Source organism: Triturus cristatus, chromosome 3_1, assembly GCF_964204655.1.
Source record: "Triturus cristatus chromosome 3_1, aTriCri1.1, whole genome shotgun sequence".
Taxonomy (NCBI): Eukaryota; Metazoa; Chordata; class Amphibia; order Caudata; family Salamandridae; genus Triturus; species Triturus cristatus.
Genome location: NC_140583.1, coordinates 216227121 through 216250772, shown reverse-complemented (window position 1 = coordinate 216250772; position 23652 = coordinate 216227121).

The window sequence follows — 23652 nt, the reverse complement described above, 5'->3', positions numbered from 1 at the left end:
CTTTCAGACGTCACTCTCCTCACTCCACGTTCTATTTGGTGTCCAAGATATTTGACTCCGGTTTGGCAAAACTGTAATTTTCCTGGGGACACTTTATGCCCACCTTCTGCCAAATGGTTCAACAAGGCAATTGAATCAGCAACACAGTCATCTCTTGTTTTGGATGCGACTAGTAAGTTGTCAATATACTGCACTAATACTACTCATTATTTCTTTTAGAATGCCTTGTTCGATCATTCAATCAATTTCTGCTGCAACACCAGCTTTAACTTCAGGACTCAATTTGTATTGTCGAGTGTCTGGGTAATCTGCACCTTCTTTTACGGTTACTTTTACTGGGTCTACATTTGCCATTAACCCTAATTCTTTTCCTGTAAAATCCCACACATCTGGATTTACTGTCGTTTTGACCTCATCTGGTAAGTCATCTTTGGTCATCATAGAATACATCTCGTCTATCTCTGTGCCTTGTTTAGCTCACATAAATGTGTAGACTCCGTCTTCATCTGGTGTTTGACTTGCAACACCGTCCGGTGTGCAAAATATTGTGCAGTTCATTTTGCACAGTAGATTTCTTCCTAATAAATTTACAGTACTGGAGTCACACACTACGAATTTGTGCATTTCCCTAAAATTGCCAATGTGTACCTCCATGGGTTCTGTAATAGGGGTTCTCATATGTTTATTGGAAACGCCCACTACTTGGATCGCTTTTCCCGAGAGGGGTAGGTTTCGAATGTCTGCTGTTCTCACAGTAGAACAGGTAGCAACAGTGTCCAATAAGAAGGTCATATCTTTTCCTTCTACTTTACCATCAACATATGGACCTGACTGATCTACCGGTAAGGATGCGCCAAGTAAGCATTCCTTTTCCTCCACTCTCAGGTTACCTTCATTGGTCGCTGTCATCGAAATAAGGGTCCTGTAAAAGAATTTGTGAAGTTACAGAATTTTTCTTACCACCACCTACTTGAAATCCGGTGTCCGCACTGTACTTGGTCTGGTTCACAAAATTTGGCATAGGGGCAGGTGGCAACTGACTCTGTAGATTTACAACCTGCTGTGGTTGATTCATTATCCCCTCATTCTGCGTCTGTGGATTAAAATTTTGATTTGGGCCATTATTGTTCTGTATAATTTTACACTCGTTTTTCCAATGCCCCAATTTTCCACACGCATGACAAGGAAAGTTTTTCTTTGCCTCCTCTCTACTAATTCGTCCCTTCTGTTTACCCCCATTATTTCCATTTTGGCCTTGCCCTTTTCCTTGATTTCCTGTCTGGCTATTTAGTTGAAGTTCCTGCTGTTCTGCTAATTTTACTTGTGCCCACATTATTTTTTCTTCCAATTTCTTTCTTTTATTGTCAATCTCATCCCCGCAATACTTTGCATATTTGAGAATGTCGTCTATGGGCCTCGCTTGCCAACACAACATGTGTTGCCGAATCATGTCTCCAATTTCTGGTTTTAATCCTGTCACAAATCGGTACACAAAATGTCCCATGTTCTCAAACCCGCAATGCTGCTTAAATACTTGCAGTAAGCTTTCATAATAAGTATGTACGGACTCATTTCTGTCCTGGGTTGCTCTGTCTATTTTTACCCAATCTGTTTCTTTCAGAGGAATTTTCCCTTTCAAGAAAGTGATCACCTCGTGATATTTCTTCATTACCTCTTCTGAAGGAGCTCCTGTTTTCTCATCTCTCGGATATTCATCACTAGGCCAATCAATAGTAATTTTACAGTCCGTCCATAAATCAGTAGGCACCACAATATCAAACAACCCATCCAAATCTTTTAACAGCACTTTTGAAACTTTCACAAATCTTTCTACTTGCCGATATCACTCAACTGGTTTTTCTCTTAACTTTGGGAAATCATTTGTAAAGGATAAAATATCCTGTCTAGTCCATGGTACATGTACATATCTTCCTCCTGGTACCTCCCTCACGGGACATAATCTTTCTACCTTTCCTGTTTCCTTCATCACAAATTCAAAAGTAGTTCGATTGGTACATGCTTCTTCCCTTTTTCACATCCATTTAGCTTTCCATTTGTCTAAGTCACCCCATTTTGTAAAATGGTCATCAATTCTTTAACCTGTAACTTTCTTCCAGACACATTCATGTTTTCCAAGTCCTTATCACTGAATTCTGCTCTGTATGGTTTCTGTAATACTTTGGATTTGCCTATTTCAACTCCCATTTCAGAAGCTAAGTCTGTCAATTTCTCATGCAATATTTTTGTATTTCGGGTGATACTTCTGCAGATAAACAATATAGTTGAGTCCTTGCTCCATCAGCACCCACTTTAAAAGGGTGGGAATCGATATTGTTGGGCCCTTGGACCTCAAAACGGCCTTAGGCAATACGTTTATTCTGGTTTTGGTGGACCATGCCATACCTGCATGTCCCTGACCCAGCTCTCCTTGTACTGCCAGCTCCTACCCCTGCTTCACTAACTCTGCTGCACAGCTCTATTTGCCTTTGTCTAGCTGCGCTTTTCTCCTTCCCGTTGCTTAAGTCCTTGCCCATTCTTGTGCTGTTCTCTTTCTCCTTGCCTAATTCTGTGCTTATTCTTGTGTGGTTCTCTCTCTTTGCTCATTTCCTTTGTTAATTCTCGTGCCTTTCTCTTTCACTTGCTAACCCCTTTCCCCATTCTTGTGTTCTCCTCTCTTCTTTTGTTCAATTCCTTTGCCTATTCTTTTGCTCTTCTCTTATTTTTGCTCAATTCCTTGCCCATTCCTGTATCATTGCAGCCTCTTGATCACTGCTGCCGTTCTCCCGCTTAGCCCTGCTCACTGCCTCCCAGCACCCCTCTCTCCTTCCAGGACTTACTGAACGGAGGCAGCAGTGCAGCCATGCAGCAGACACGTGCAGTGGGCACGCCGCTGGTGTGCCGGCAGAGTGTCAAAGGCCTGCACTGGTCCAAGCTTGGACCTCACTCAGCACCAAGACCCCTGGACCCCAGCCCACTCGCAGGTACAACATCACCATCCTCCATGCCCAGAACACCGGCCGACACAGCAAACACTGCTGCCACGCCGCATTGCGCTATACGGAAGGACCATTTTCCTGTGCCAGATGGACCTTCTCCTGCACCAGCATGACTACTGTAATGCCACAAAACTCCACACCCACCTCCCGACACACTACACCAGAAGTGACCCACCGACCACTGCCTACTCATCAACACACGCTATATGTACAAGTATTCCACCAAGTTATGTACCTCATTGTCACCCTCACACCCGACATCGTCTTCCTCACGGAGATCTGGCTCAACCCCTGTCATCGCCACAGCCATCCAACACGGATATAAATTCACTCACCATGACAGTCCCAACAAGCCAGGAGGAGGGACAGCCATCCTCCACAAAGAGACCATAAAGTGCATCACCACCACCGACAATCCCACCACCCCCATGGAACACCTCAACTTCAAGCTCCACTGTGACGACAAGACAACCATCAGAGACACCCTCACATACCATCTCCTGGGCACTAGATCCAACTTCTGCAACACCATTGCAGACTTAATTGCACTACTGCACTCCAATGACTACATCTTCCTTGGCTACCTCACCTTCCACATCAATGACCCCAACAACAAAAACACTGTACACTTCCTAGTCAGTATGAGCCTCCTAGAACCGACCCAGATCTTCTACAACCCCACGTACACCGCAAGACACATGCTGGACCCCATCTTCACCTCCAGCAACCGCGTCAAATCCAGGCATGTCACAGAACTCACATGAATCAATCACTCCATCGTGCACTTCTGCATCTCCGTCCCCCACAACACCACCCCAAGAGGGCCAGCGCCCCCCACCGCAGCTGGAGAAAACTTTCAGAGACCAGCTGGACAGATGCCCACAATATCTCCAACCGAGCCGCCACCAACCTGGGACAAGGAATTAAGAACTTCAGTGCCTGGATAAACGACTGCCCCAACAGCATCACCCCCATCAAGAGCAACTATCAGAGAAGATCCTCCAAAATAGCCTGTTGGTGCACCCAAGAACTCAGAACAACAAAACATGACAGCAAACGGCTGGAGAGGAGATGGTGCTCCAGCAAGGGCACCTCTGACAGGGAAGTCTTTAAGATCTACCTCAATTTCTACCACTGTCTGCTGAGGTCAACAAAGAAGACAGCCCTAGCTGCATGCATCAAAACCAGCGCCAACAACAGTAAGGGACTCCTCACCATCGTTAAAGAATTCTCCAAACCAGCTGCCAGCAAAAACATCATCACACCCTCACAAGAGCTGTGTGACAACCTCGCCGACTTCTTCCATGACACGATCGTAACATATACAGAAACTTCAAACCCTAACCTACACCTACAGACTTCCTCAAAAGATACTCCTTCACCATATTTGACATGAACCACAGACTGCCCACCTGGAACCTCCTCTCCACCATAGACACCGCCTCCATCATGAAACCCATCCAGTTGGGAGCTCCCACGGACCCATGCCTGCACCACATATTCAACCTCAGAAACCAGACGAATGGCCAGGAACTCACCATCCTGTTCAATCACCAACGCAACATTTCACGATGCCTGGACACAGGCCAAAGTCAGATCATTTCTCCCAAAAAACCTTCACCAACCCCAGTGAGCTTAACTATTCGGTGCAACGACATAGGCCACTATACTTCCGCCTTCCCCTATTACAGCACCTTTCAGCGCCAAGACGCCTTGGCATTCGAGCGCTTTAGAAATATATAAACATAAATATATAAACATAATCTCCTTGCTTCCATTCCCAGCCAAGGTACTGGAAAAGAGTATCTACAAGCAACTCACGACTCATGTCGAGCAGAACCAGCTTCTCGATGCCTCCTAATCTGGCTTCCGCAGCAATCACAGCACAGGGACCACCCTGATCGCAGCCACCAATGACATTGGAACCCTCCTCGACTGAGGAGAGACAGCAGCTCCTCCTCGATCTTTCGGCAGCCTTCGGCAGCGTATCCCACCACATGCTGGCTGAAAGACTCCATCGCACCAGCATCCAAGGGGACATGCTCAAATGGATCACCTTCTTGCTCTCTGGAAAAACACAGAGGGTACACATACCATCTTTCACCTCCGAACTCAAATATATTATCTGCAGTGTCCCACAGGGCTCATACCCATACTCTTTAATGCATATATGACCATGCTGGCCAACATCATCAGGTCTCATGGTCTCAACATAATATCCTACGCAGATGACACTCAACTCATCCTCTCACTCACAGATGACCCCACTGCCACCAGGACTAATTTCCGCAGATGCATGACAAGCATTGCCAGCTGAATGAAGAACAACTGCCTAAAGCTGAACAGGTACAAGATGAAAATACAGATCTAAGACAACAACAGCAACCCGTGGAACAACTCCTTGTGGCATCAGACCTAGGAACCGCACCAAAACCGACCAACCACACCAGAAACCTTGGAATCATCATTGACACCAAGCTTACCATGAAATCACAGATCAACGCCATCTGCTCTGCCTGCTTCCTCACTCTGTGTATGTTACATAAGATATTCAAGTGGATAGCCCTGTACATGAGACGCACTGTGACACAGGCCCTTGTCACCAGCCGACTGCACTATGGCAACGCTCTCTTTGTAGGACTTACCACTCACCTTCTACAGAGACTTCAAACCATTCAGAAAACCACAACCAGACTCGTCCTTGACCTCCCACGACGAACCCACATCACACCCCACCACAGACAACAACCCGTCCAAAAGAGATGCCAATTCAAGATGCTGAGCCACGTACACAAGGCCCTACACAATCAAGGGCCCGCCAACATCAACCACCACTTGAACTTTCACCAGCCATCAAGATTATGGTCCACCTCCCTTTCACTTGCCCACACTCTCAACATATACCAAAGCAGAAGTGGAGGACCCTCCTTCTCCTACATCGCAGCAAAGACCTGGAACAGCCTCTCCATTCAGCCCCGGACCATCTCCTCAATTTAGGAATTCTGAAGGGCACTCAAGACTTGGCTGCTCAAATGAGCCCCCAGGACCTGCAAAAACCTGGATACTCTCTTCGGGGATTAGCTGCACTTAATAAATCATGATTGATTGATTTCTTGAGGCCTGTAACTGCACCTGCAGTGGCTCGAGCCTTAAGTGGGATTTATACCCAGGTAAGGTTCCACAAGAAAGTAGTGTCTGACAGGGGCACAAACTTCATGTCTGCCTACATTGGGTGACTAATAGATTCTCCACACTCAATCACCCTCAGACCAATGGGCTTGTTGAGAGGTTCAATAACACCCTTAAAGGCATGATTATGGGGCTACCTCAGCCCATGAGGCAGAAGTGGGACGTCCTCTTACCATGCCTGCTTTTTGCCACTAGGGAGATGCCACAGAAAGTAGTTGGGTTTACTCCATTTGAGCACCTTTATGGTCGCCGGTTAGGGATCTCTCAGTCTGGTGAAGGAGGGGTGGGTACAAGCTCATAAGAAGCCTCCCTATGATGTTGTTAGCTACATGCTGGGCTCTCAGAAACCAGATGCAATGCTTCTGGAATAAGGCCTGTGAGAATATGAAAGCCAGCAGAAGTAATGAAACTCTGGCATGACCAGAAGGCCACCCTGGGCGAGTTTCAGCCTGAACAAAAAGTGTGGATTATGGAGCCATCCAAGACTGCTGATCAGGACCTTATGAGGTGAAGGAGAGGAGGAGGTCATCTACCTGGTGGACCCCAGGAATCCCTTACGTGTACTCCTTGTTAACCGTCTCAAACCATACTATGAGAGGTCTGAAGTTACCATGCTCCTTGAGACTGGTGATGAGGAGGAAGAGGAGAGTGAACCTCACTCCCAACATCTTATCTTCCAAGGAGCAGGATGAGTCCCCAAAACAGCGAAGAGACTGTCGCCAATTGCTGGGGCAGATTGCCTCTGTGGTCTCTCTCACCACTGGGCTTACACATTTGTGTACCGATGACATTGATACATGAGACAGTATGCCTGTGAAAAACACAGGCTATCTGACATGGTGAGGGCTATCATCAAGGAAGAAGTGTCCAACATCCTTGAATTAGGGGTGATTAACAACACTATTTGTCCCTGTATCCAAAGCCGCCCCAGATGGTTTGTGGCTGGGTTAGGCCTGGGAAGAAACACTGCCATTTTACATGCACATGTTTCTTAAGTTGCCTTTTTTCCTACACAATGACTTTTGACACACATTTGCTTGCATGACAGTTCGTGATTAGTTTCTCTAAAACCATACTGCTTACATTTCCATTTTGTAGGCACATTATCAAAACACCTTGAACCTTTAGTACAAGGTCTAAATGTCCATTGAGAAAACTGGCACAGAAGCATGAATGCGTTATTATATATACACACGCATTTCTGTGTCTAAATCAGAGGAGACTCTGCTGTCACTGTAAGGTAACTGTCCGTTGGAGTCTCAGCCCAACTAATTCCTGTTTACCCTCTATGAGGAGGGTGTCCAACTTGTGACCAAGACGAGGACCTGAAGACATTCACCCACAGGGGAGTTAACCATGCAGTAGCGGATTTTGGCATATCACCAGCTCTATGTAACTAGGTTAGGGAGCGCATAGTAGGAGTACACTATATATACATATATATATATTATCTACTGGCGGTCGCCAGTATATAGTTATAGTTAGGACCGTGTTTCCATAGGAAATCTCAAAATTCTATTTTGAATAACTTTGGCGCCGGTTGACGAATCCTCGCGAAATTTTCAAAGCTAATGGGGCGCTCTGTTCAGCTCCTACCCTGAAAGTCTCGGGGTGATTCGTCAAGCGGGGGCCGAGAAAAAAGGGGGGTCCCAAAACGCGTTTTCCCCATGCATTTTTCCATAGGACCTTTAGACACAGCTACAGCCCGAACGGCTGAACAGAATTACTTGAAATTTGGCAGAGAGGTAGCCATAAGGTCAAAGAAGTGCAGGTCTGGTGTAAATCTGTTCAGTATTTCCTGAGAGAATAGCATTTAAAAGCATATCAATATCTATACGGCGCTATGAGACCTTCGGGTGATATACGCGCCTTACAAAAACCAATACATAGACACATAGACATAGGGTGCGTGCACCGTGCGCGCACTGTGCGAGCACCGTGCGAGCACCCTAACGTGCGCGAGCGTAATTCTGATTGGTGGTTACATGTTAGTCAACGTTCGAATCGGTCGAAATCAGGAATTGTCGGCCGCCATTTTGTTTGTTTTCAGTGCGAGAGTGAAAAAGGAAGGTGGTGAACGTGGAAAGGGGGCAGGGTAGAGAGTTCCTGACCCCCTAGCCTTTGTCAGGGGGTCCCTGAAGGACCCCGAAGGCAGAAAAATTATTATTATTATTTGTTTTAAATCGCGGGGGTGCACGCACCGTGCGCGCACGGTGAAAAACCCCCCCCCAAAAAAAAAAAAAATTTTTTTTTTTAAAAATCGCAGGGGTGCGCGCACCGTGCGCGCACGGTGAAAAAAAAAATGTGAATACGTAGTTTATTGTAAAATAAATATATAAAAAAAATAATAATACATAAATAGATTAGCATTTAAAAAACCGTACAAATTCACTGAAAAAACCATAGGTTTCACACACGTTATAGTTAGGAATTAGCATTTAAAAAACCTTGCAAATTCACTTAAAAAAACCATAGGTTTCACACATGTTATAGTTTGGTGGATATTTCACTCGTAAAAAACCAATGAAATTCCCCCGTTATAGTTAGTTCAGATAACTATAACTCGCGCGACCGCCACTCTATCACAAGGATGATGTCATCAGTGATGTCATGAGTGATGCCACTGACCATGTCATGAGTGATGTAATATGTGACGTCATGAGCAGTGGATTGCGGGCGCGCGAGTTATAGTTATCTGAACTAACTATAATGGGGGAATTTCATTGGTTTTTTACGAGTGAAATATCCACCTAACTATAACATGTGTGAAACCTATGGTTTTTTAAGTGAATTTGCAAGGTTTTTTAAATGCTAATTCCTAACTATAACGTGTGTGAAACCTATGGTTTTTTCAGTGAATATATATATATATACAGCCTTTTTACTGTTCTCATATTGCTAATCACTTTCATCTGCTTCTGTCTATTAATCCCTGCAGCACATATATTTTTAACACAACTCACAATGGTTCAATAAATATTGAAACGACTCTTTGTGTATTGCTTGTGTATTTCTCTGGGTATGCACGAGTGTCTGAGCGAAAAGGTTCTGGATGTGTTACCACAATTCCTTGGGGAGTCAGAGTTGTCCTGTTCTGTGGTTACCCAAACCATTTGTTTCCTTTCTCAGATTTATGAGTACTTATGGTGGCACTGTGAGCTAGCAGGACTATAGCCCAACATATCCTGAGGGGGTGCATAGAATCAGTATAGCACCATCCCAATGTTTATGTTGTCCAAAAAAAATGCATAGTTCCCACTGAGAAAAGTGGAAACCGTACAACATGTCGCCGCCAACGTTAGTAGATTGGGTTCTTATTTAATGGATTGCCTGAGTAGTTCTCTTTTGTATACTCAAAGACCCCTACAAGCCACCTAACCAGAGACATTTGTGGTGGTAAGGACTCTCCTCCTCAGCTGAGTAGGTAACCCCTATCTATTGGCTGTAGGTTGTTCAAGCTTGAACCTTTCAAAGGATTATACCATTGTGTTATCCTCTCTGAATTCCATTTTCTGTTATGTCAGACATAGACGACCTTAACATTGCTGAGAACTGCAGACATGCTGTTACTCAGGAATTGCGACAACATTGTCTCATACGTACGGGTGGAGATGTGATCTTTCAGGTTGAGGCTCAAGAAGAATATATAGGACAGAGGTATTCTATGCATGGGTTACATTACCTGCAGCAGACAACATGACAGTTCTGTTTCAAAACTACATACCAGTTGATGTTCAAAACAACTACAACCTTATGCAGAAATAGAAATAGCATTAACATACCAAGAACACAGAAATTGATTTGAAGGCGCCTTACCAGACACAACAGAAGTCGTTAGACTAGGTCACCTTAGTAATGAGGGAGCAACATGGCCAGTCTCAGCTGGTTACACACCACATCCTGATGTCGATAATTTGACAACTGCACAATTGCGTAGATTGTATAAAAATTTGGTAACAGTATATAGATCCCTGACACAGTTCATTATGCGAACATTAACGATAAACACTGCGAGGACTGCTCAAGCTACAAAACCACAATTGGCTACACCGTGCATCAGCTAAATACAGTCCTGGGTAAGGTTCCCATCAGGCGAGAGAAGATTTTGTTCTGGATTGCACAAAAAACAACTCAGCTTGAAACAGTTCAACCCCATATGTGACCCCAGGAAAAACAGAGGCTTTTATCAATATGCTCTCCAACGGGGATGGCTCCCCCTGTGGAAGACTGCACCACTTGGGGTACAGTTTTTGCTGCAGTATATACCAGAACTCTTGGTACCCCTTCATTAGCTATTTTGCCAGAAGTATTTAAACAGATCCCGAATGAGTATGGGGCAACACCTGCCCTGGATTTGGGAATAAAACTGATGGGCAATTTTGCTGCAGTATCCACTATTATTTTAAGTTACATTAAAGGGGAAGCAGCAGTGATGGCTATATTCCGCATCTCAGGGATTTCGCTCCTAGACAACAGGAGCATGAATTGCTTCACATTAACTACGAGACCTATGCAACATTAGGTAGAGATAATTTGGAGCCAACTCTGGTAAACAACAAACAAAGCGTAGTTTTAAAAAGGATAACTCAAAGCAAGCACCAAGATTTCTACAAAGAAGAAGTGGTATAATAAGAGAAATTAAAGCTAAATCTAAATCATGGGGTGGATCTCCGCAACAGGAAGCCATTGAGAAGCGGTATAAACTACGCAACCATGATATTAAACAGACTGGCAGGTATCAGGATACTGATACACGCTCGTCTTGTTCCTTTCAGGAGTCATCTGAAAAACATTCAGAGTGAGGTGGACGTTCAGACGCAGATATGAGGAGTATGTGAAACCGAAGAAAGACTCGCAACACTCATCTGACTACATAATTATACAGGAAGATAAACTTAAAACATCCAAACCTCAATTCAAAAAGAAGAAGATAGCTGGACATATGGTCAAGCATGCCGCGAATATTGAAACTCTGCTTCTAAACAAGCTTTGAGCTCTGACCATGCTGGACAGACGGCATAGGTCACAATAGTTCACCGAATGGATTGTTTGACGGCAGTAGCACTGAGTGACTATTTCCAAGTGGAAACGTCAGATACTTGGGTAAGTGTTCCGCATCTCCTATGGGAGATGTAACTCTAGTTGGATGGGCATATACAAAGACTCATTAAAGTTCTCTTTTAGGAAAACCTGTCATTTGGATAGGACATTCTCTTGGCCAAAAAAGACTAGCCACTGGCATTTGTCATGGCCTGCCCAAATGGAGAAAGGGTAATTTATCCTACCTTCTCCACCCTCATTCCAGAACACGTAAAACATATATTCAGAAGTGGTCTTTTGCGCAAGCTCCGGCACTATACCACTACCATGTGGGGTGGGATAACAGTTTCCCTTATCATGAAATACCATTAAGGGCGAACCCACAACCTCAAAGACAATACCCCATTAAGAATGAGGCTAATAAGCAAGTTAAGTGGAATACTCCAATAAGTTGAATACCAGAGTGTAATAAAAAGTTGCAGCCCTGAATGAATAATCCTGTGTTTCCCATAATGAAACCAGATCATTCATATAATCTAGTATTAAATTACAGACACTTGGACACAGCTACTCGCACATTTGCATTACAAAATGTGCACAGCGGCACTAATGAACAACATAGTGAGGAAAAAATACAAAACTACACTAAATATCTCAAATGGATTTTTCTGCCAAAATATGGCAACCAAAAGCAGGTATTTGACCACATTTTCTGCGCCAGGTTCTCAACAGCAATTCTGTTGATTGCTCCAGGGTTATAGGAATAGCCCCTGGCTCTATTCAGCACAAGTGACAGAACTTCTACAAAATTTTAAAGACCAGGCATTGTCCTATGTTGATGGTATATATTTGACGGATGATGACCTTTCAGTACACTTAAAAAGAGTAGATCGCATAGTTCTGAGATTTGCTCCCATGGGCTACAAATTTAATTTAAAAGAAATTAAAGATTGCCCACCTCAACAGACTTTTTCTTGGATACAAGCTAGATAGATAGATAGATAAAATACTTTATTTGGTATAAAAAAAATACCATAAAAGTGCAAATAAAATAGATCATAATAAAAACTGGCCACATAACAAGTGAGAATGATGCATGCTCAGTCCATCCATAAATAAAAACCCCTTAACATATAAAATTCATATTTAGGGCCAATACGGAACTAGCCCCACCAATCACGAAAATTCAGAAGGGGTACATCATGTAATGTGAGAAATGCATAACAATTCAACAGCCTAAAATAAGTGCATATTCAATCCCTCCTGGATTAAGCGAACCATTCCCCTCGTCAAATTCATTTTAAGTCCTTTAACAGGGTCGCGCTAGATGCCACGTTTGTTCACCTAGTACCTCTTCTATTTCTGAGTTTGGATACAAGCTGTCAAGTAAAGGCAAAATTCTTGTGACACATTTCTTAAAGAAGGGCGCACTTCTATTGCCTCCAACTACGTTGAAGAGATTACAATCCATATTTGGATTCCTAAATTTTGGCAAAAATTACATTGCAGTTGACACTGAATAGGATCAACCGCTCTACGACCTCATACATCCAGAATTTTCAAGCGAACACTGGAACACACAAAAAATTTGCATTCATCACAAGTGGACATGCTAGCTTCAAAACACTTAAACACATGTATAATCACAATGAACCTGGAGATTTGTGTAATAGGGGGACATCAGGGTATACCTATGTTAAAAGTAATGAAGGCGATACCCTACAGATTGCATATAAATCGCATTTATAAACTAACGCTGAAATGTGTTTTGCTCCAAAAGAAGAAATACTAACTGCTTTACAGACTGGTGTGGTGAGGGAGAGAACATTGGTTCAGGATAAATTAATAATTTTCGTGACCCCGGTCTGACCTTGGAGGCCATCACAAGAGTAAGTGTTCTGAATGCAAAAGCATTACATCCACAATAGATACAATGGGCTAACTCATTCACCGCAGCAGATGTTGATTACAGCTTTGACTCTACACTACAAACACAAGCCTTTCTGCAATATGAACATGAATATCCTTTGCTTAATGAAGTCATGCCTCTAGATTAGTACGATTACCTCATATATACTGATGGTTCTGTTCAGTCTGCCATAGGGACAGGGCACCAATATACAGCAGAGTGCGCTGCCATAATGGGGCACATGCAGGATGATGAATTCCATCCTGAAAAATCCTATACACAGTCACTTGGTGACTGTACTGCACAGTTGGCTGAACTTAGGGCCCCAATACTGGCACTAGAGAATACGTATCCTGGATTCCCCACACTGATAGTATGCGATTCGTATTATTGTGTAAGGTCTTATTATGAGTATTTACACTACTGGAGCCAGAAGTGATTCAGAGATTCAAAAGGTTGCACACTCAAGCACAAGATACTTTGGGAACAAGTAGCTAAGCTGGAAGAGTGCTTGCCACGGACACATGTAATACATACTTTGAGTCACCAATGTGTTGGAGTACACTTTGAAGGAAATTCCATGGCTAATGAAGCCGCGAAAGCAACAGTGCAAACTGCTGCAGTTGCTGCAATTAGTCGTTCAAGTTTGAGAATGGACAGAGACATAATGACAGCTGTCAACGCTGCACGCAATGACACCCACCTGCCGAAAGGCTTTCCGGTCAGGTACTCCTACAAATTTGATGTGCACAATGTACCGTTTGCTCACATTCATGTATGGGGAATAAAGTTAGACCTCAGCTTAGGTTTAGTTCAAGCTACACATGAGGATCTAGTATCTGCATACGCAGGGTTTGCTACCCGTTTGCGCATGCTAATTCTGATAGGGCCAAGTACAAACACTATTTTGAGAGTCGCGAATAATTTGCGACTCGCAAAATAGTGTTTTGCGACTCGCTATTAGGAAGAGGCATTCCCTTCCTAATAGCGAGTCACAAGCCATGTACCAATGTTTTGTGGCCGCAATTGTAGTCGCAAAACACTAGCAAATTCCCACCCTCTTCAAGGGGGAGGTAATGCAGTCGCAAATGGGAAGGGGTCCCCATGGGACCCCTTCCCCTTTGTGACCGGCTCTGAAATATTTTTATATTATTTTTTATTTTATTTTTAATTTTTAAGGCCAGGCAGTGATCCAAGGGACCAGTACTTGACCTTAAGAAATGAAACAATAACATTTCATTTGTTGTTTAAAAATGCTTCCTGTTTTTATTTAAAGAAATCAGGCTGCATTTAAAAATGAACTGCTTTATTGACAAGCAGTCGCAGACATGGAGGTCTGCTGAGCCCAGCAGGCCACCATCCCTGGGACGGCCAGCCATTCCCAATGGGGTCGCAAATTGCGAGTGGCTCATTAATATTCATGGGCCTTGTATTTTGCGACCCCATTGGAAATCGCAATCAGTGTCTCCGACACTGTAGTACATTTTAAATTGTGCATCGCAATTTGCAACTCGCAATTAAGCGCAAATTGCGAGGCGCAATTTACAAGGGTCGTACATCTGGCCCTTTGTCCTTAAATGCAACATCTGCCAGCAGATGAAGGGTTCCATCATTGCAGGCCCACCAAATGGACCTCCACTCATTTCAAACAAGTCTCTCGCTTGTGTTTAACTGGACCATTGTGGCCCCTCTTCATTAGATCTTGGTAGCAGTGGATTCCTTTTCTCAATTCCTATGGGTCTGGCCACAGGCATCGTCTGACACCCGAACTGTTATGAAAGATCTACAAGTCTTTATTGGGGACATCTGCAGTTGGCACATTCCATTCCGACGACAGTCCGGCGTTTGCCTGCAGGTCTTACAAAGATGCCACAGGAAGTTTGAGTGTGACCCTGCGGAAATCCTCTCTGTACCATCCCGGGAAAATAAGGACACAGAGAGAAAAAATGGGACTTGATACAGTCTTTAACACCAAGGGAATTAGGCTCAGGTTGCAGTTGGGTCCATCAACTATATGGGGTCCAGAGGGCATTGAACAATCTATGTAGAAAATTCCTGGGTGGTCAGACTTCCTATGAGATCCTGTTTGGAGTTAAAGTGGGGCTCCCAAACCTTGACAGTCCCAGAACAGTGGAGGTTGAAACACCATTTGATATAAACAAATGTTTGGCTGTTACAGGGACAAACAAAGCAACGTCCTAGTAAAACACACCTCCACTGGTGAAGTGAAGGAAGTGCCAACAGCTTCTGGTTAGATCCCGATCCGGCCAGGGAGAAAATAATGGACAAAAAAGAATTTGGGCCATCCAACGGAATGCCTGTACCTGTCCTGGCCATTGAAGGTACCAGAACCGTACTTCTTCCGCCTCATGCAAGCTGCAGAAACAAGAGATTTGTCTCAATTGATTTGATTAAACCACACTATGTGGCCGTATCTCAACACTAGGCAGCATGGACTCCTGGGTAGTTACCTTCCTCCTCTCACTACCATCCAGGAAGTACCAATGAACATTTTAATCACTGATGACGCCTCCTCTGCCCAATCGGGTAATAGCAGTAACCAACAATGAAGTATCCCTTCTGCCTACTACATCGACTACTACCATACAATCGACATGTACTGAAACACAGATTTCAATTTGGAATCCTGACACAATGTACCACAGATCGAGTCATCTCCCATTTTCTACACAACCTGCAGAGCTGCCAAAAATAGATCGGACTTCCTCTGGCTACTTCATCGGCTTTGATGATTTCTCTTTGGACTCATTTGATCCACCAGCACCTCCACATACCTGCCAACTTGATCAAAAATCTCACCGTGTGATGAGGTGCGCGGCCCTAGAGGGGGCAGGGCCTCATGCCGAGAAGTATCTAAGAGGCACTTTTGCCTCACCTGCCCCCAAACTCCCTCCTCCAAGAGCAAAAACAAGATTGCTGAGGCTGATGCCAATGTCCTCTGGTGATTTCATATCCCTTAAAAGATGCTGGCAGTTCAAAGCTTAAGAAAACAAGCTGGAAATCGAATTTATGCAGTGGTTTTCAGCTTGTTTTCCCTTCCACCGTGTGATATTGGCTCCTCACTGGGTGACTGTGTGATTGGAGTCGATATTGTGTGTCACATGGTGACACTGTGTAAGTTGGCAGGTCTGCGCCTGCAGACGCCGTGCTTTCAGAAGCTCAACGAGAGGTCACAGACGTCCTGCATTTCTAAAAGGTACTGTTTGCGGGTCTTCCCGACACCGTAGCTGGCCCGCGACACCGCGGTCAGCCAGAACTGTTTGGATCTGTTTGCTCATGACGCCGTGATAGCCCCGGACGGAGCTATCGACATCAAGGAACTGTTTTTCAAGCATATTTTGATAACTGAAGATTTTTAAGTACTGTATTGTGGATTTTTTATCATTTTTGGTCTTGTCTTAAGTATATAAAAATATTGGATATTTTTCTAAACTGGTGTGGTGTCCTTTTGTAGTACTTACACTGTATTACTGTTGGTTAGGTGCAAATGCTTTACACACTGCCTCTAAGATAAGCCTGACTGCTCGTGCCAAGCTACCAAGGGGGTGAGCAGGGGTTGTTTTAGGAGTGTAACTCCCTTATCCTGACTAGAGTGGTGGTTTCTGTCTGGCTTTGGCACATGCCCTCTCCTACCAAAAATCCCATTTCTATCAGCCGAGACCAAGTCCAGTTGACCTCATGTATCCGAACCGCGCCCCATCGCAGTAGGCCATTACTTTTGACTTTGCCCCAGTCTTGCATGACTAAACTTCTGCGGTTGTAGCTTCAATTTTTTTAGGCACTTGGTTTCACTAAAAACTTAAAAAAATAATAACTGAGGTTCTATTGGTTGTATTTAATTTTTTGGGGTGTCAAGTTATTTATTATATTCTTTATTTTTCTAAATTGGTATGGGATTTTTCTTGTGTGGTGTCTTCACTTTATTCCTGTTTGAGTGCTGCATAATTACTGTACACATTGCCTTTAAGTTAAGCCTGACTGATTTTGTGCCGAATTTCACTCACCACCCTGGCAGACTACCATCTGCCGAATTTAGAAGTGATCTCCGTGTCTTGACAGGAACCTTTATCCTAAAGGAACCTCTATCCCTACAGGTGTATACCAAAGGGTTGGTATACACCTGCAGTCAGTTTTGAAGGCTGCCCACATAATTTTAACAAACTTGCGGTTTTTCAGACACAACTCCTACTTTGAAAAAAGAAAAAACAAATGACCCCCACATACAGAGAGTTTTTTTTCCTGAGTGGATATTTCATGTCTGTTGTATCATGTTGACTAACTAGTATGTATAGATACATGTGACTCCAGCAATCTTTAACTATCATTTAACTATCATTGGTTACTCGGTACAATGGAATGAGGATATATCAACCTACTACTAGGTGTATGTTTTTGTTTGTTTTTCTTAAAAAACAATAAACAGACTCAAACAAAAAAATCAGGCACAGCCTAACAAGTCTGAACTTGTAAGTATGGCGTAGGACTCACTATCGATTTAGAGGGTTTGCCCACCTCCCTTAATGAAGCAATGATTATGAAAGTCGACATTGACTTCCATGTAATCACCACTAGGCTTTACCTGGCGGTGCTGGACAGACAAAAAAAGACATCACACAGTCCACCCTAATTCTGGCAAGAGGTGAGATGCCCTTCCTCCAATGGCCCATACTCCGTGAGTGGAAATTTTCCATAGACAGCATGAGTGGGTTTTCCCTTGAAAGAAGCTGATGGTCCGTCCAAACCCAAATAGGGTGGGTAGACCATTATTTTGGTGGTCAGGGTAGTCTGTGTTTATCCACAGAGTACTTTTTCTGCCAAAATAAAAATCACCCTCTGTTAGAAATGGGATTTCTAGTTGGCTAAGGCTTGCGCCAAAGCCAGGAAGAAACAACCACTCTAATCAGGGTAAGGAAGTTACACGCCAAAGATAACCCCTGCTCACCCCCTTGGTAGCTTGGCACGAGCAGTCAGGCTTATCCCGGAGGCAATGTGTAAAGCATTTGCGCACGCACACAGCAACAACATCCCAGGCACACTACAAAAGGAACTCCACACAAGGTTATATATAAAAATAGCCTTTGTATTATCATAACACATTTGAATAGTAAGCACATATTATACATGGTGCCACCTGGCACTGAGCAATATTTACAAGGGATTATTTACACATGACAGGGCCACCTGGACCACTGTCAGAACCATCACAAAGTGAACTTAGTAAATGTAGACCTTATCATAAACATAGAACACAACCAGTAACTACTGGTAATCACTGTACTTAGCATCAGCCTGTACATAAACTACATTATGCACAGTATCACATTAGGCGCGAATACACTCTGCACCAACCTCACCAGCATAAACACATGAGGCCATCATCTCACAAGTCTAAACGCATTAGACCCTGACCTCCTAAGTATAACTACATTAGGAAATAAATCTCACTAGCATGAACCATAATATGTGAACCAACCTCATAATCATAAAACACATTTAGAGGTATCAACACAGGTGCGTAAATCATTCTACATGAATCACATTTCCTAGCACCCAAAATCACAGTATCTGAACGTCCCTGAAGCTATCTACATAACAGATTTACCTTTATTTCCTTGCCACCATGGGTCTGTGTGTAGAGTGTCGTATGTTTGTGGTTCAATCGGCTTCCATCCCCAGGTCATTTGTGCTATATGCACTACCAACCAAAAGGTTAGAAAACGACCCACTGAGATGCCAAACAATTAAATGTCAGCCTGAAATAGCAAAACAAATTCAAGAGTATGACTTATAGAAGGTCTGTAAAAAGACTTATGCCCACCAATAGTGTAGGTCCATCCCCCACTTGTGTCAGTCCCCTGCCTCATTTGCAGTGCAGAGGAATGCATTTTTTCAGATGGCAGAGATGCTGCCACCTTCGCTATGAAGAATACTGATGCTATGTATGACTCTCACAGAGAGGAGGAACAAAAAGAGAGAGCCCCTTCACAGGCAAGGAGACAGAGTCAATAGATACCAAAGAACAAAAATTGTAATTGTTCGTTTGACTCTCACAGAGAGCCATTAGTGTAATTAATGGATCCTGAATCTGGTTAATCACTGCTATGAGTTACAGTACTGTAAAAGAAACGTTGGTTCTTACTATTGTTACGTTATAAGGGGAAGCTCTTGATTCCCCTGTATTTCCCTGCTGCACTTAGATTTTCAGAGACCGAGCAAATTGGCGGTACCTGAAATCTATATTAACATAGTTCTCAGCAGCGGCGGCCCCTCCATTAGGTTGGTGCAGCGCAGCCCACCCTAACGAGTCTTGGGGGAGGGTCCAGGAGGATGACACTGCTGCTGGGGGAGTGGTGGGTACTGTTACAGTACGGATGACAGTTTGGCCGACCAACTTAGGCCAGTCTAACAGTCACGGGCACTGTAGCTCTCTCCAGCCCCATCTGCATTGCTGGGGCTGGAGAGAACAGGCACAGGCTCCCAGTCTGCCAGGGAGTGCAAGTTGACAGTGCTCAGGCCAATCCTGATGCTGCTTTCATGCAGCGCCAGGATTGGCCGCAGTGCAGTTTGGGAGCCTGTGCCCAGAAAAAGACTGGAAGAGCGAAGTGCAGGGGGCGGCGGCAGTGTTCAGGTAAGTTATTTTATTTAAGTTGTATGTTTTGCCCCCAGGTCTAAAAATGAATCCCTTTGGGAAACAGCGATAGCAATCCAACTGATCAATCATCAATTCCACACTCACACACCAGGAGAATATAACACTAACCAACAAATCATATATATGAATGTTTATTCAATAAGTAAGTATAATTCATTAAAATCTTTTTAAAAATGAGTAGTCAACTCTAATTTCGTCAAACAATATTGCATGATAAATCACACATTAGAGAACAAAGTGCAAAATAATTATCTAAATCCACATTCAGGATCAATGTCACATCTAATCAGGGATATTACATTGTGAAAAGCACCAAATAATATACACAAAATATTAAAAAATGACCAAGAAGCAACGTGTTTCAGTGGTATTAACAGGTTCAACCACCTTCTTCAGGCTTTACAATAAAAAACATCCCAGCACTTTGAATCTATATGAGAAAAAATACATTTATATATACATACAGTTTTCAATTTTATACTTAAAACATTGATTTTTAACAAGACATTCTCAAAAACTTATGAAAAAACATGCACATTAGACCGTTGGCTCTGTTAATTGAATAAACTCCTGCATCACACACCATCTCTCACCTTGCTACGTGGACAAAGAATCTTGCACAGAGACCTTATTGCTCCACAATCATTCATCAGAGGCTTCCACCCTCTAATTTTTCACCAGGCTTATAATAATAGCTCCGGTCCTTCTTTTATGTAAACACATGTCATTGTCCAAAAAATAATTCTCTCTCTCGCAAAGAAACAATTCATACAAACTAGACCGTTCACACATCGCATTGCTATGAATATGATGCGGGCTAGTACATTGTCTATAATACATATATCCACGCACACAATCGCATACAGACTTTCGCTTCATTCACCAAATCAACGAAACGGTTCTAAGCAAAAACCCATCGTAGTCTGGGCATGCTGACTATATGCGGGGAAATTTCTCCAGAAAATTAGTCCTCAGAGCAATGTAGTTGCAGACTTGATTGGAATATGTGTCCTAATCTGTCAAGAATACAATAAATAATGCCATTATAGGCCGAGAAAACCATAATATTGTAGGTGGTTAAAATCACTCGTGGTGCTACCTACCCAAATATATTGCAGTAGAAAATGTCACTGCATATTCGTCAGTGACTTAAATGAGAATTAGTCCCTGGACTTATCCGTCCCAACTGTCTCAATCTAAGAATAGGATAAAGATATTAAATTAAGCAAATTATTAATTCAGTTTGTTATTTATCTTGAAATTTGTATGAAAAAGCTCCCACATTAATATGTTTTAAAATTTCAAAACAGTTACCTTTATCGGCAAATGCGCATTCCTCATAACATTTAAAAAAAAATGGAACTCAACTATTATCCCTTCTTTTTCTTTTGATAGATGCTGCCGTGTTACCGGCTGTATACAGGGAACACAAAACACCCTAAAACGAAAGAAGGAGGCATTCACATATTATGTCATCCTGTTTCATTGGAGTTTTGAGTTATGGTTCATAATGGTATCTAGTGCTATACCAAGCATCCTGATAAAAGATGTCCTAATAACTCCTTATAATACAATATTTATTTTTGACAATATCGCCATAATCTTATGTCGCAAAGGTAGAATGACTAGAATAAACTCTCAATTATTCTGCCGACACCAACTGAACTCAGGAATACTACTGTGTCCTGACATTTCGGATTCACGACAGAGCTTTGCCCCCTCATGTGAGCGATATAAATATCCTGAACCCCCAACCTTTGACTCGTAACTAGTTTGACAAATACCTCCATGCACTATGCTACCCCTTCTTCTAAGTATCAGCGTGTCAGCTCACTTATCGGGATTTAAAAATCTCTGCATCTGATAGGGTGTCCTTGAGATTTGGGGTAGGTAGCACCACAAGTGATTTTAACCACCTACAATATTATGGTTTTCTCGGCCTATAATGGCATTATTTATTGTATTCTTGACAGATTAGGACACATATTCCAATCAAGTCTGCAACTACATTGCTCTGAGGACTAATTATCTGGAGAAATTTCCCCGCATATAGTTGGCACGCCCAGACTACGATGGGTTTTTGCTTAGAACTGTTTCATTGATTTGGTGAATGAAGTGAAAGTCGGTATGCGATTGTGTGCGTGGATATATGTATTGTAGACAATGTACTAGCCCGCATCATATTCATAGCAATGCGATGTGTGAAAGGTCTAGTTTGTATGAATTGTTTCATGCAATGTTGTTTGACGAAATTGTGGTTTTAATATTAGAGTTGACTACTCCTTTTTAAAAAGATTTTAATGAATTATACTTACTTATTGAATAAACATTCATATATATGATTTGTTGGCTATTGTTATATTCTCCTGGTGTATGAGTGTGGGATTTTTGATTGATCAGTTGGATTGCTATCGCTGTTTCCCACAGGGATTCATTTTTAGACCTAGTGTCAAGTTGGTGTCCTGTCCCTTTGGTGAGTAGGACCCCTCTCTATTTTTGTGGAGTATTTTTTTTTCCCACCAAAACCCCCAGCTCCGTCCTCGGGCCCGCCACACCACTTTGGCATTGGACGGGCCGCTACTGGTTCTCAGAAAGCCTGTCAATGTAGTGCCAGCTGTCTGCTCCATGCTCCATGGAGCACCAAGAGCTGAGCTTCAGGGGAGTGTGGGGTGGACGGCAAAGGGGCACGGCAGTTGGGTTTTAGTAGGCCAGGTAATATGTTTTTTTAATATTCGGGCAGAAGGAGTGATTCAGCAAACAGAAACGTCGGTGAGTGGCATGGGAGGACACCATTTCTGTTTAAATTTGGATGGCAGATGCTAAATGATATAGCGGGTGGTGGGGGTCACTGGCAGGACACTGAGGATATTTTTGTAATATTCGTTAGAAGTTGGTACTTCTGAGTGTGATGTGGGAGTATGGCAGGATGCCAAATATATATGTTTTTATTTGGCTGGAGGATGGGTGGGAAGACTAAAAGTGGGTCAGATGGGTGACAGGACACCAGGCGTATGATGGTAAAGGAGGAACAGACTGATATGTAGTGTTTTGGCCCCCCTCTGACTCCTCTAATCCCTGCACAATTCATGTGATTTAAATGAGATGAAATGGGGAGAAATACATAACCTAAAATAGCAGATGTGGTAAATGTGAATAAAGTTGATGTTTTCCATCTTGGTAACCTTGTTTTCTTTTGGCGATTTTGTGGGTTGTCTACCACTCTTAATGAAATCACATGGTACAGAAAAGAGCCCCAAAAAACAGGGGGCCCTGTTAGTGAATTAGATAGCTAAACAAGTCGTCCATGTTTGCAAATCAGGGCAGTTTTAAACTTGTAAAGACACGCTGTATTAATATTTTGCAAGGAATGGAAGACTGCATGGATTTGAATTTGCTTCAGGGAATTAATGCTTTAACATCAGGGAAATCAATAGTAAAAATCAGCCCAGCAAACCATAAAACAAACCCACAGATAACAAAAAAACAGTCCACACACAGAGCTATCAGACCAGCGAATCGGGTACTGCCAAATTGTCCTATAGGCGTGTCTGACCCTGTGGGCGTGGCATAGGTGGGTTTACCCAACATGAAACCAGGAGTATCAAAGTCGACATTGAGTTCCATGTAATCACCTCTAGGTATGCTATGTTAATGCGATTTACTGAGCACTTTTTCACCAATGGTGTTATGCAGTTAATAGGCCCACAATAAGTGATAAATTCAGTTTGGTAACAGATAGAGACATACTTAGCCTACTGATTTTAACTGTAATTGAATATCCTCTTTAATAGTAAAGTTGGATTTTAAGTTTCTATCTTTAAAATGCCACTTTTTGAAAGTTGGCT